The sequence below is a fragment of the Miscanthus floridulus genome, chromosome 7 (assembly GCF_019320115.1).
Source record: "Miscanthus floridulus cultivar M001 chromosome 7, ASM1932011v1, whole genome shotgun sequence".
NCBI classification, from domain to species: domain Eukaryota; kingdom Viridiplantae; phylum Streptophyta; class Magnoliopsida; order Poales; family Poaceae; genus Miscanthus; species Miscanthus floridulus.
Window position 1 is genome coordinate 31,102,704 of NC_089586.1, and position 11,584 is coordinate 31,114,287.

General features: G+C 51.0%; 1 pseudogene; it reads right to left on the bottom strand.

Annotated features, from left to right (window-relative positions):
* Positions 1-9,218: 9,218 nt before the first annotated feature.
* Positions 9,219-10,415, bottom strand: LOC136462978 (uncharacterized; annotated as a pseudogene).
* Positions 10,416-11,584: the final 1,169 nt, after the last annotated feature.

The window sequence follows — 11,584 nt, forward strand, 5'->3', positions numbered from 1 at the left end:
TACCTAAAACACGTACCAGCCATGTTGAAAAGCTCACCATGGATCCTAGAGAAAAAGACAGCAAAGGAAGACCAGGGACTTACCATCCACGTCCACCTGGACCTTGCGCTCCTTGTCACGCCGCCGAGCCACCTCAGCCTCCAAGTTCTAGGACTGCTCCTCTCATTGGCTAACCTCCACAACAAGTCTGGCGGCCACCGCCTCTTCCATGACCTTTAGATCCTTCTCCCCTAGAGCTCACCCTCTAGGAGGTCGATCGACTGTTGGGCATCATCACACTCCTTCCGTAGCTGCTCGATCTTCGTGGCATCTATGTGCATCCTCTTGATCAGGTCTAGGAGCTTCTCCCTAGCTTCACAGGCATCATCACGAGCCTCCATGTACTTGATCCAGAGATCGGCCAACTACTAGCGAATGGGTGCAAGTTTGGCCACTTCTGGACGAGCGGTTGTATGCTGGGCAGCCAGTTCCTCACGTAGACCCTCCCTCGTGGCTCGCAGTTGTTCCTCCATCATGAGGCAATCCTAAACGCCCTTCTCACGGTGAAGGAACATAGACTTCTCCTGGCTATGGTCCATGAGAACCTATGAAAGGGGTATGAGTTAAAAGGCAAGAAAAGGGAAGACAAAGGTTGGAAATGTTGATGCACTATACCTGGCCAACCCAAGCGATGACATCTTGCAACAAACTCAGCACGGTGGTCAAGGCGTGGACCATGACCCCTTCCTCCGTGTGGACGCTCCCCCACTCTGTCTACTATGTTACATCATCAAGGGTGAAGAGTGTCGCCCCTAGGTCCCGACGGTCGGCCCACCTGATCTGGGGTCCTCCCTAGGTGTGAGGGTCGTCGCTGACCTAGACCAGAGGCCAAGATGCCTCTACGTTGACCCTAGGCAGCGCCGACCACCCTTGCGACCATAGCTCCTCTAGAGCGGGCCCCTAGTAGTAGAGGGAGCGGGCCACGTGGATGAGGAAGCCTGTCTCGCCATCACGCCTACCAATGATGCACCAGGCATGGCCTCCTCTATCTGGCCTACCACAGGTGCCGCTGTCTTCCTGGTTGCCCCGTCACCAACGCGCCCACTAGCGTGGATGACGGCTCTGGCCGCTAAAAGCTCTAGTTTGGTTTTGGTGAATTGATGAAACCCTAAGTGCTAACCTAGTTTATCAAGTGATCATAAGATAGGTAGCATGTTCCAAGTGGTGAAGCAAATGAAGATCATAACATGATGATGGTGATGCCATGGTGATGATCAAGTGCTTAGACTTGAAAAGAAGAAAGAGAAAAACAAAAGGCTCAAGGCAAAGGTATAAATGGTAGGAGCCATTTTGTTTTTGTGATCGAGACACTTAGAGAGTGTGATCACATTTAGGTTCGATAGCCATACTATTAAGAGGGGTGAAACTCATATCGAAATATGGTTATCATAGTGCCACTAGATGCTCTAACTCATTGCATATGCATTTAGGATCTAGTGGGGTGCTAACACCCTTGAAAATGGTTGTGAAAATATGCTAACACATGTGCACAAGGTGATACACTTGGTGGTTGGCATATTTGAGCAAGGGTTAGAAACTTCACTGATGGAGTGCGGACAGTCCAACGATGCCACCGGTGCCCTAAACTCAGGTGAACGTGGACACTGTAAGTGACTGGAGGCTAGTCTCTGAAGGATTGATGCGTCTGGTCAGTGACAGCTAAGGGCGCGTAGTTTTAGTCTCATGACCGGACGCTGGCGTGAAAACTGACCGGACACTCAGGGCCTGAGTCCGGTCAGCCAGACGTATGATGACGTAGAGTAACCGGACGCTAGGTGAGTCCGGTCGAGCATGACCGGACATGTCCGATCGCAATTTCTTGCTTCTAGAAGCTTACTAGAACTGACCGGACAATGAGGTCTAGCGTCTGGTCATGATCGAACTGACACATCTGGTCACAGTCATGACCTAACTAGAAATGATCAGACGCTGAGGTCCAATGCCTGGTCACTTTGAGCAGCGCGTCCGGTCATCACTTGACCGTTGAGATCGGGCGAACAACGTTTGAAGCAGGGGGCCCCATGGCGTACATCACGTGACCAGACGCTGAGGTCTAGCGTCCAGTCAATCTGACCGGCGTGTCCGGTCGCCCCGTGTTGTGCCTAGTGAAGGGGTACAATAGCTCTATTCATGGGGGCTCTCTATTTAAGCCCCATGGCCGGCTCAAGCTCACCCTCTTGGCCATTTGCATTGATATAGCAACCTTGTGAGCTTAGCCAATGCCCTCCCACTCATCTCTATCATTGATTCAGCATCTTTGTGAGATTGGGAGAGAATCAAAGTGCATTGCTTGAGTGTTTGCATCTAGAGGCACTTAGAGTTCATGTTTCGTTGTGGGATTCGCTTGTTACTCTTGGTGGTTGTTGCCACCTAGATGGCTTGAAGCATCGAGGATCGTCGAGCAGAGGTTGGTCATTGTCTCCGGCTCCGATCATGGTGATTGTGAGGGGTTCTTGACCTTTCCCTAGTGGAGAGCCAAAAGGTACTCTAGTGGATTGCTCATGGCTTGTGTGATCCTCATCTTGTGTTGGTTGTGCGGCACCCTATTGAGGGTTTGGCGTGTGATGCCAATTAGCGCGTGAACCTCCAAGTGAGTGAATCGCCACAACGAGGACTAGCTTGCCGGCAAGCAGGTGAACCTTGGTAAAAAATCATTGTGTCATCATTTGATTCTGAGGTGATTGGTCATCATTGTTATTCATTCTTGTGATTGATTGGTTCATTCCTCGACACAACGGTATAACTATCTTGCTCTCTATCTCTACATTACCGCAAACTAATTGTCAAGCTCTTTAGTGTAGCTAGTTCTGAGAGCTTGTTAGTTTGGTTAGTGTGGCTCTTTAGTTAGCCTTTGAGAGCACACTAACTTAGTGTAGTGACATAGTTATTGTGAGGATAGTAACTACATAAACTAGAATTGTGATAGGTGGCTTGCATTTTTAGTAGGCTAGCACGACACTCGCTTCGCCTCATAATTATCTAACCGGTTTGTTAAGTGTTGTTGTAGAAATTTTTAATAGGCTATTCACCCCCCTCTAGCTGTTAGGACCTTTCAGCTGCGCTATCTCCGCCTGCGGCGTCGTGGCTGCGCCCGAGCACCTCACACCTACCACGGGCACCCCAGACGTGCTTTTCGCTGCCTGCCCTCTCATAGACACGACCGATGGCCATGCCTCCTTGGTCGACCCTGTGGTCGCCCCAGTGACGCTCCTGTCATCCTCCAGCACGGTGCTAGATGGGTCCCAACGCACCCGTCGAAGGGCGAGAGTCTTCTTCGGTGCCAGCTTTAGGAGGGTCCCACGCCCCCAACGCTGCAGAAGGCATGGGAGTTAGTTCGTGGCAAAAAATTCATCAAAAAACAAAAGAACAAAAAAAATACTTAGCTTACCTTGATGTCGTTGGGCGCTGATGTTTCGGGGGTCAGCCCACCTGACCCCGACAATGACTCCTCATCGTGATGCCATTTCGAGCCCTTCCTTTGCTCGGGAGGCTCGGATGAGGTGGAGCCACTGGTTCCCCTTAGCTTTGGGGGCGCCGTAGAAGGCTTGGATCGAGTAGGGCAACTTGCTCCCACTGTCTCTAGGGGTGAGTCCTCCCCCTCTTGCTCTAGGAGATGTAATAGGAAGGGCCCCACCTATGGTAAAGGTGGGTCCTCATCCTTGCTAGCCAGATCATCCTATGGATGGGCGACCTAGAGCCATCGCCCCCCCTCCTCTTCCTCTTCCTCCTCATCTTCCTCCTCCGACGAGCCTTGGTGTCGCTTCCTCCGCTGTAGCTTCGCTCGCTGCTTCGCCTACCATTTCTTCTCCTTGTCATCCTTCTCCTTCTTCCTCCACTCATTTGCAGCACGGTTCACCACCCTCATGGCCACATGCTCCGGCAGCGACACGATAGAGGCCCAAAAGCCCAAATCCGTTGGCTACTCGATGAAGCTTGGCTCCAGCTGCATCACGGGATGTCCCAGGATCGAGAACATGGCGTCAGACTCGTCCATCGCTTCCTTGACGCGCTGCAAATCTTGCTATTACAAAGCGGCCCCTGAATGAGCACCGTCTCGATGAGTTCCATGATGGGCAGCATCTCGAACAATGGGAGGGCACACGCCATCAGCGGCGCCACCCTCCTCACATGATATGCTCCAATGATGTTGGCCCCACGAAGGCCACGGCTCCTCAGCAACATGATGACCTTGAGGATGTCGTGCATCTTTTTCTTCTCCCTGATGGGTGGCTCCCACAGCCACGTCAGTGGCACCTCTTCAATCAAGTGCCTGGTGGAGTCCAGCATGGGGGCGGCGGGGACGCTCTTCAAGTAGAACCACTGTGCGTGCCATCCCTTGTTGGATCTGGACAGCTAGCAGGGCATGTACTCGGCCGCCCGCTGCCCCCGACGGTGGATGCCCACACATCCCATCGGCACCGGGATCTCCCCGCCTCTGTCCTTCCTATGTAGGGAGACAATGAAGAAGTACCTCCACAACTCAAAGTGTGGCTCGATCCCTAGGTACCCCTCGCACATCGCGATAAAGGCCACAATAGGAAGGATCTCATTGGGATTGAGGTGTTGTAGCTTGACCTGGTAGTGGTGCGAAGGAGATGATGTAACCGTCGGGCGGCATTAGCACCTCCTCGTGGTCGAGAACCAGCCACTCCATCACGTTAGTCCTCCCACAAAGAAGACCACGCTTGACAAGACCTTCCATGTGTGCATGGGTGACGTCGGAGCGGTACCATGACTCCATGGAAAGTGAAGACGGAGGAGTGAGGACTTTTTGGCGATGGCGAAGAAGAGAAAGCTACGGATCTAGGGCGCTGGTGGTGGACTAGCAGAGGCAGCAGATCTGAACGATGGCAGCGGAAAGGCGGGGAAGGCAAGATTGTAGTTTGGCACACCAAAACATGAAGGAGGAGCCCGCTATTTATAAGGCGGGGTGAGACGGGAGGCAAACTATTCGCCTAGATCGACATGCCTAGCACGCCCCGTCACTTCGCCTCTCCAAGAATCGTGTATATGCCACCCCCGGCCGCTCCTCGAAGGGCGCACTGAACAGCGGTTTGCCACCTCGATGGGCTAAAACCACCACAAGAAAGTAGGGATATGGAGCTAAAAACGCTCCCATGGCCCATAAGGACCAGGAGTTCGAAGGTTGGCCCACCGATGGGTTGACAACCGCTTCGAGGCACCTCTAGAGTGAGGGGTGGAACGGGATGGGCCTGCTAGCGGCCAGTACTCGAGCGCATGAGCATCACGAGCATCTCGGACCATGTTCGAGTCTTGACAGAGCACGGTCCATGGTTTTTCCTCGAGCAAAGGCAACGAGCCCTCGGGACCGGTTGAACGGATCTGAGAACTATATGGACTGGATGTTAGGAATCTAGAGTTAGTCATCAGCTGACCTATGCTGGACCCCCGTGAACGGGAAGACAGGGCCCCACTCAAACTTGCCCATTAACAGCTCACCGAGCCCCATAGTTCGTCCATCGAGGAAAACACGGCACGGCTCAGCCCCTTTGTTTTATCGAAAAAACACTTGAGGGAGGACAACCTTAAGACAAGCTGACCCCTCGACCGGACCCTTACCGTGTGTGGGGGCTCGAGAGTTGGACTGGCAAGGAGACCGAATACGCGATCGCAAAACAATGGCAGATAGGTTGGGTCCAAGAGAGGAATCATAATCAAGAGAGATATTCTCTTATCCCCCGAATAGCGTAGCTACATGCCCCCGAGAAGTCCGAACACAAGGAATCTTGACCATACCAAGACATCCCATGGCCCACAAAGGGAGATCAAGATCCATAGAATCCTTCCGTCCAAAAAAGCCTTCGAAGGATATCCTACTCCTCCGCAGGCTTAGGGGCTACTGTCGGGTATCAGTATCAGCGATACCCGGAAGAAGGAAGCTAATGGTCGCAAACGTTGACTCCCTCAAATGGTCAAGAGCATATCTTGGTCTCGCTCGGCCCCGAGGGCACGGGCTCCATCTCACCCGACCTCAAGGATACAGGATCCGGGTCAACCGACCCCAAGGGCGTGGGCTCCGTCTCGCCCGACCCCTCATGCGAGAGCCCCATCACGTCTAACCCCTCGACCGAGAGCCCCATCATGTCTGACCCCTCGTCCGACCCTGAGGGCGTGGACTCCGCCTCGCCCGACCCCAAGGGCATGGGCTCCCCCTTGCCCGACAGAGGTCCGTACCACCCCCAACCACTACGGGTCTGAAAGTACAAGTCTAGGGTCAAACTTCTGATGCAAGAAGGGGAGCAGGCGCGTCTTAACATAACCTACGGCCACGACAGGCCACGTCTAAGGACGCACGTCGCCAATAGCATTGGGCGTGACGGCGCTGTACTACATACTCCTCGTAAGGCCTCAGGTGGAGACATCAACGAGCCATATCATTCGCTCGAACAGGATGGAGCGCCACCACCGGCTGACGACGCTCGCGTATGGCGTCAGTGACGAACAGGGCCACGACGTGGAGCCGGCCCTGTCGTCATCTATAGGGCCGGCAGGACCCGCGTAGAGGAGATGAAAGATGTTGCAATCCCGGAAGCCTTCCTCTCCTCTTCTCTCTCTTTCTCTCTCCAATGTAACCTGCATCTTCCCCTTTATCTATAAAAGGGGAAGCAAGACACCCCACGGAGGGGGAATTCAAAGACACATCTAACACGTCTGAGTGGCGGAAGGCTTGGGCGCTCGGCAATAGACAGAGAGCTCAACCAGACTCACTCTTTCCACTAGAGACTTGAGACCTTCTCTCTCTCTCGCCTGATTATAACCCCTACTATAAACCAAGTGCTGGTAACACGAGCAGCAGCTGACTGGACGTAGGGGCGTTCTTCCTCAACCAGTATAAATCCTTGTGTCCTCCGAGCATAGCCATCCAGGTTAGACGCACAAACAAGAAATTTACTAGCCGGTTATTCGAAACACCGACACATGACCTGATCATTGGATAAACCTTCAAGCATCCTTTACTATATGAATTCAAGTAGAGCGTGTCAGAACATGTTATAGAGTTTGATTCCAAGATGAATGAGAACGTATGACGCAATTGTTGAACAAATCTTCTGAACTTCAGTCGTCCAAGTGACTGGACTATAAACTATACTTCCCGTAGCAACGCACGAGCATTTTTGCTAGTTAATATAAATCTTGAGATCAATCAAGTTTCAATGTTTTTCTTTCTTGAAACACTGTGACTTGATCAACTTTCTCCTTGAATATGAGCACCATCAATGTGATCAAGTAACCAGTACTTGCCCTTTGATGAATATGAAATTTTATCTCATCATTCTTAATTTGATATGCCAGGACCTTCATGTAAAATCAATCCATATGCAGTCACTCATGTCTCATTATTTGTTCTTCAATAATGTTTACCTTCTTCATCAATCATTAAATCCTAATTTTGACAATACACAGCATGTACAAGCTTCATGTGTAAGATCAACTGATATGCATCACACCATGTCTCTTTCTATACATTCTTCGCATATGCTTATTATTTTTCACTTATTCAATTTTTATTCATTCTCCAATCTTGGTCAATACCAATCAACTACCAATTTCTTCCTATTCATGCAAAATAAGCCAGTGCTGAGACCAAACTGTATTCATTTCACTTTGTCTCTTTTTGTCTTATTAAATATGCTCAATTCTTCATTTGAGATATGACATGAGTTTTGATATGATCTTTAGCAATGGCATCTATCCAAAGACTCATCAAACTAACCAAGCACACCGACGACAATGTTGGGAGAAACTGACAACAAGAAAAAGCAACAAGCACCGCCCAAGGGGGTGGCGTGTGGTGGCTTGTCGATGGCGATGGACAAGCCCGTCCAAGCACTGTTGTGAGATCCCCACCCCTGCAGCACACCGACGAGCGCTATATGATCTCTTGCCTCGCTGTCGGACGGTGTCGCTATTGTATGGGGGGATAAAGAAACCAACCATCATATGTGTAACAGTGGTATCATGTTTTAGAATACCCTTAAGGGCTTCCATAAAAATGTAGAGGGCCTGTTCGTTTGTCTGAATTCTGGAGGAATCTGGATGGTTTGGAGAAATGCTGGATGAATTTGTAAGAGAAAAACACTGTTCTGGATAAAAAAAATAAGCGGATCAAGCCGGGTTTAAGGGCACCCAACTCTCCCTTTTTTCTAGAATACAGTTTATGGCATTAGCTTATTTGCCAAACAATGTTGAAGTAGAGCTGGAAAATATGGCAGAACAGTCACAAAAATTCCCTCGGGTGCCCCTTTTAGACGACAAATCATCCTAGCCTTTAGCATCTTGTTTTGTGTAGGCGAGTGTTTTTTTTTTGTGCGTAGGGTCTTGTCTTTTTTTTCCTCCTTGGTCACGTTGGTTGTAAGCTCCTTTGTATCTCTTTACGATATATATAAACTTTTGTAACTTCTTTGCCTCCTCGATAAACTATGTGCTCATTTTGTGTAGACGGATTAGTTTATTAATTTATTGCGTAGGGCCTTGTCTTTTTTTTTTTCTTTTGTCCTTGGCCACTTTGGCCGTAAGCTCTTTCTTGTATGTTACACATGATGCTAAACTCTTGTAAACTCTTTCTTCTCTTCCTTATACAAACATGTATCAGTTTCGCGTAGGCGAGTTTCGTAGCCCATGGTTAATTGGTACTAGAGAGCAAGATATTATAATTTACCTGGTAGCGTATAATAAGGTAATTTCCATAAATAAAAAAGCTTCATAGGCTAGGCCGGCATGGTAACGGTAACCGAAGAAGGTACCTACCATATCCTGGGAGGCGTGGGTGGGCCCGCCTACCCAGCAGCTCGTCGGCGACCGATGTGAAGGCTCTTCCGGTGGTGGTCGTCGTCCATCCGTCTCCACTCTCCAGCCCAATCCGGAAAACGAATCGTCGTCCGCGTTCCCGTACCGTCCCGCGGTGACGAACTCCGATCACGCGGCCGCGAAGCCATTAACCGGTTAGCCCCTTCAGACGGCACCCTCTTTTTCCTCTAGCCACGAATTTACCGCCTCTTTTAACCTTTTCTTTTTTCGACCGATTCGTAGAAATTTCCGGTCTGCTTGAACGTCAGTTCGTATCGTTTCAGTAAAATAATAATATTTTTTCTTATAACAGATAAATAAAATAATAATATTTTTCTGCAGACAGCACATAAACATCAGCATCAGCCGTCGTTTACACGTCGTGCGGAAGCAGCGACTTTGATTATTTCTCCTTTTCCTCTTCGGTAAATGACAGCATATTTACAGAGCTTCCTTCCTCGCTCAAACGAAAAAAAACATTAATTAATCTACAAACGCAAATATAAAAAAGGAAAAAAACTAAAATTCTATTAACAAATCCTCCGTCTGCAAGAGGATGAACCTCCAAAGTCAACAGCCTGCCTACCGAAGAACGCTTACGGCGAACGAACGAAACGAGAAGCAAGCAACCAATCGAGCTCTCCGGCCGGTGGCAGACGAAACGGCGCACGGAGGCCGGCCGCGGCCGCGGTCGGGAGGTCAGTAGGAGCAGGTGAACCGGTGGGCGGAGCGGTCGCGGAGCATGCCGCGGTAGAGCGCCTCCCGGTTGGCCGGCATCATGCGGTCCTCTGACCCCGCCGCGTCCCTGCAGGTGGCCCGCCGACGACGACGTCGACAACGTGGCGGCGGCGGCAGCGGGCGGGTGGCGGCGGGCGGGCGGTGCGCCCTCATTGTCGACGACGTCGGCCGCGAACCGCACCCGCCTCTCGCCCCTGCGTCTCCTCGCCTTCGCCTTCCCCCCGCGCGTCCGCCTCTCTGCGCATGCAGCAGCGAGCAAGGAGCAGAGCTGTGAGAATCCCGTCCGCCGCAAGCAAAAAAACAAACAAGCGCTGCTGAGGAGGACCAGCAGCAGAAGAAGAGCGACGGGTCTCGTACGTACCTGACGACGCGAGGCAGGGGCGCAGGGCGTGTTCCGGGGCGCCCTCCTCCAGCTCCGGCTCCGGCTCGGGCTCGGCGCCGTGGGAGAGGTGCGCGCGGCAGAGCGAGAAGATGACGAGGGAGCCGGAGAACGCGACGGCCGTGGCAGGCGGCGAGCGCGAGGGAGCCTCCCATCGACGACGAGGAGGAGGAGGAGGGAGACATGGATGGCGTTTCCGCGGTCAAGCCTGCCTTCGCGGTAGGTGGTGGGGGGTCTCGTCTCCTCTCCTCTCTTTTCTAGGTGGGCGGGGCGGGCGGCGTGCTCTCGCCTCTCGGCTTCCGCTGTCCTTCTCCTTGACGGCTGAATGACTCGCTGCGCTGGTCCGCTTTGATTTCTTGGGACGGCGCGGCGCGGTGCGTGTGCGCGGGAGCTGGCCTCTGCCGCCCGCGCGAGGGGGCAATAAAGGCGCGCGCTGCTGCCGTGCGGGCGAGAGGGCCGCGGCTGCCTGCGGTCCCGCGATTGGGTCCAAACTCCAAGGTAATTACGGCTAATCTGATGTGATCTGCTTTTTCGAGCTGACGCCGACGGTTCATCCAATCATTCTCTGGGGCTTTCAAACAGAGCCCGCGGCGAGGTGGAGGGACGTGGACAAAATCGCGAACGGGGGCCTGGCTGGCGCCTGAGGTGCACGCGCCTGGCTTTGATGGTTTTCACGGGCCCGGGTCGGCTGCGCCTGCCTGCACGGTTTGCTCTCAATTTTTAGGCACGAGATAGGGGTGATAGTTTGTTTTGAACCCTTTTCCATATCTATTTCTAGGCATGATCCAACCTTATAGGTCAATAATTTTTTTTATTGACACTTTGACAAGACGGAATACTTTTCAGACGATATTCTTTGGTTCTGAAAATACATTGACAGCATCCCCATTCTTGAATGAGTTACGCCCGGTTTTGTTCTCCCTAGAGTTTATATCATATCCATCGAATGTTCGGATATATGCACAGAGTATTATAATATATACTAAAAAAATAACTAGTTGCACAGTCTGCGACTATTTGCGAGACGAATCTTTTAAGCCTAATTAGTCCATGATTTGACAATGTGGTGCTACAACAACACATGTGCTAATGACGGATTAATTATGCTTATAAATTCGTCTCAGCGAATTACTGATGGATTCCGTAATTTATTTTTTATTAGTATCCGAACACCTCATGCGACACCCCTACGTGGCACTCCAAAACTTTAACCCTGGATTTAAACAAGGCCTTAGTCACTTTTTGAGAGTTAACGTTTTACTCGAGGCAATAGGCTAGCCGAACAATGGTCAATGGCAATATTTTTTTAACACATCGGCACTAACAGTGTCCATTTTTACTTATATAACAGAAATTAGTACAAGCAATTAGCCCTAGGAAGCTACCTATAGTGAAAAGAAAAAAGAACACACCACAACAACTAAAACTAGGCAGTCGGTCCTATAAAAAACAACAGGCATCATGCACCCATGCCGCCAAAAAACTCTACGACAACACTTGCCCACTCCAACAAACACCATAAAATTCCTGTGACAACTCCACGACTACTCCACACAGCAACCAACAACCAATCGTTCTATATGTACTGGACTAGCCACTTGGTCAATGACAAGATCAGTA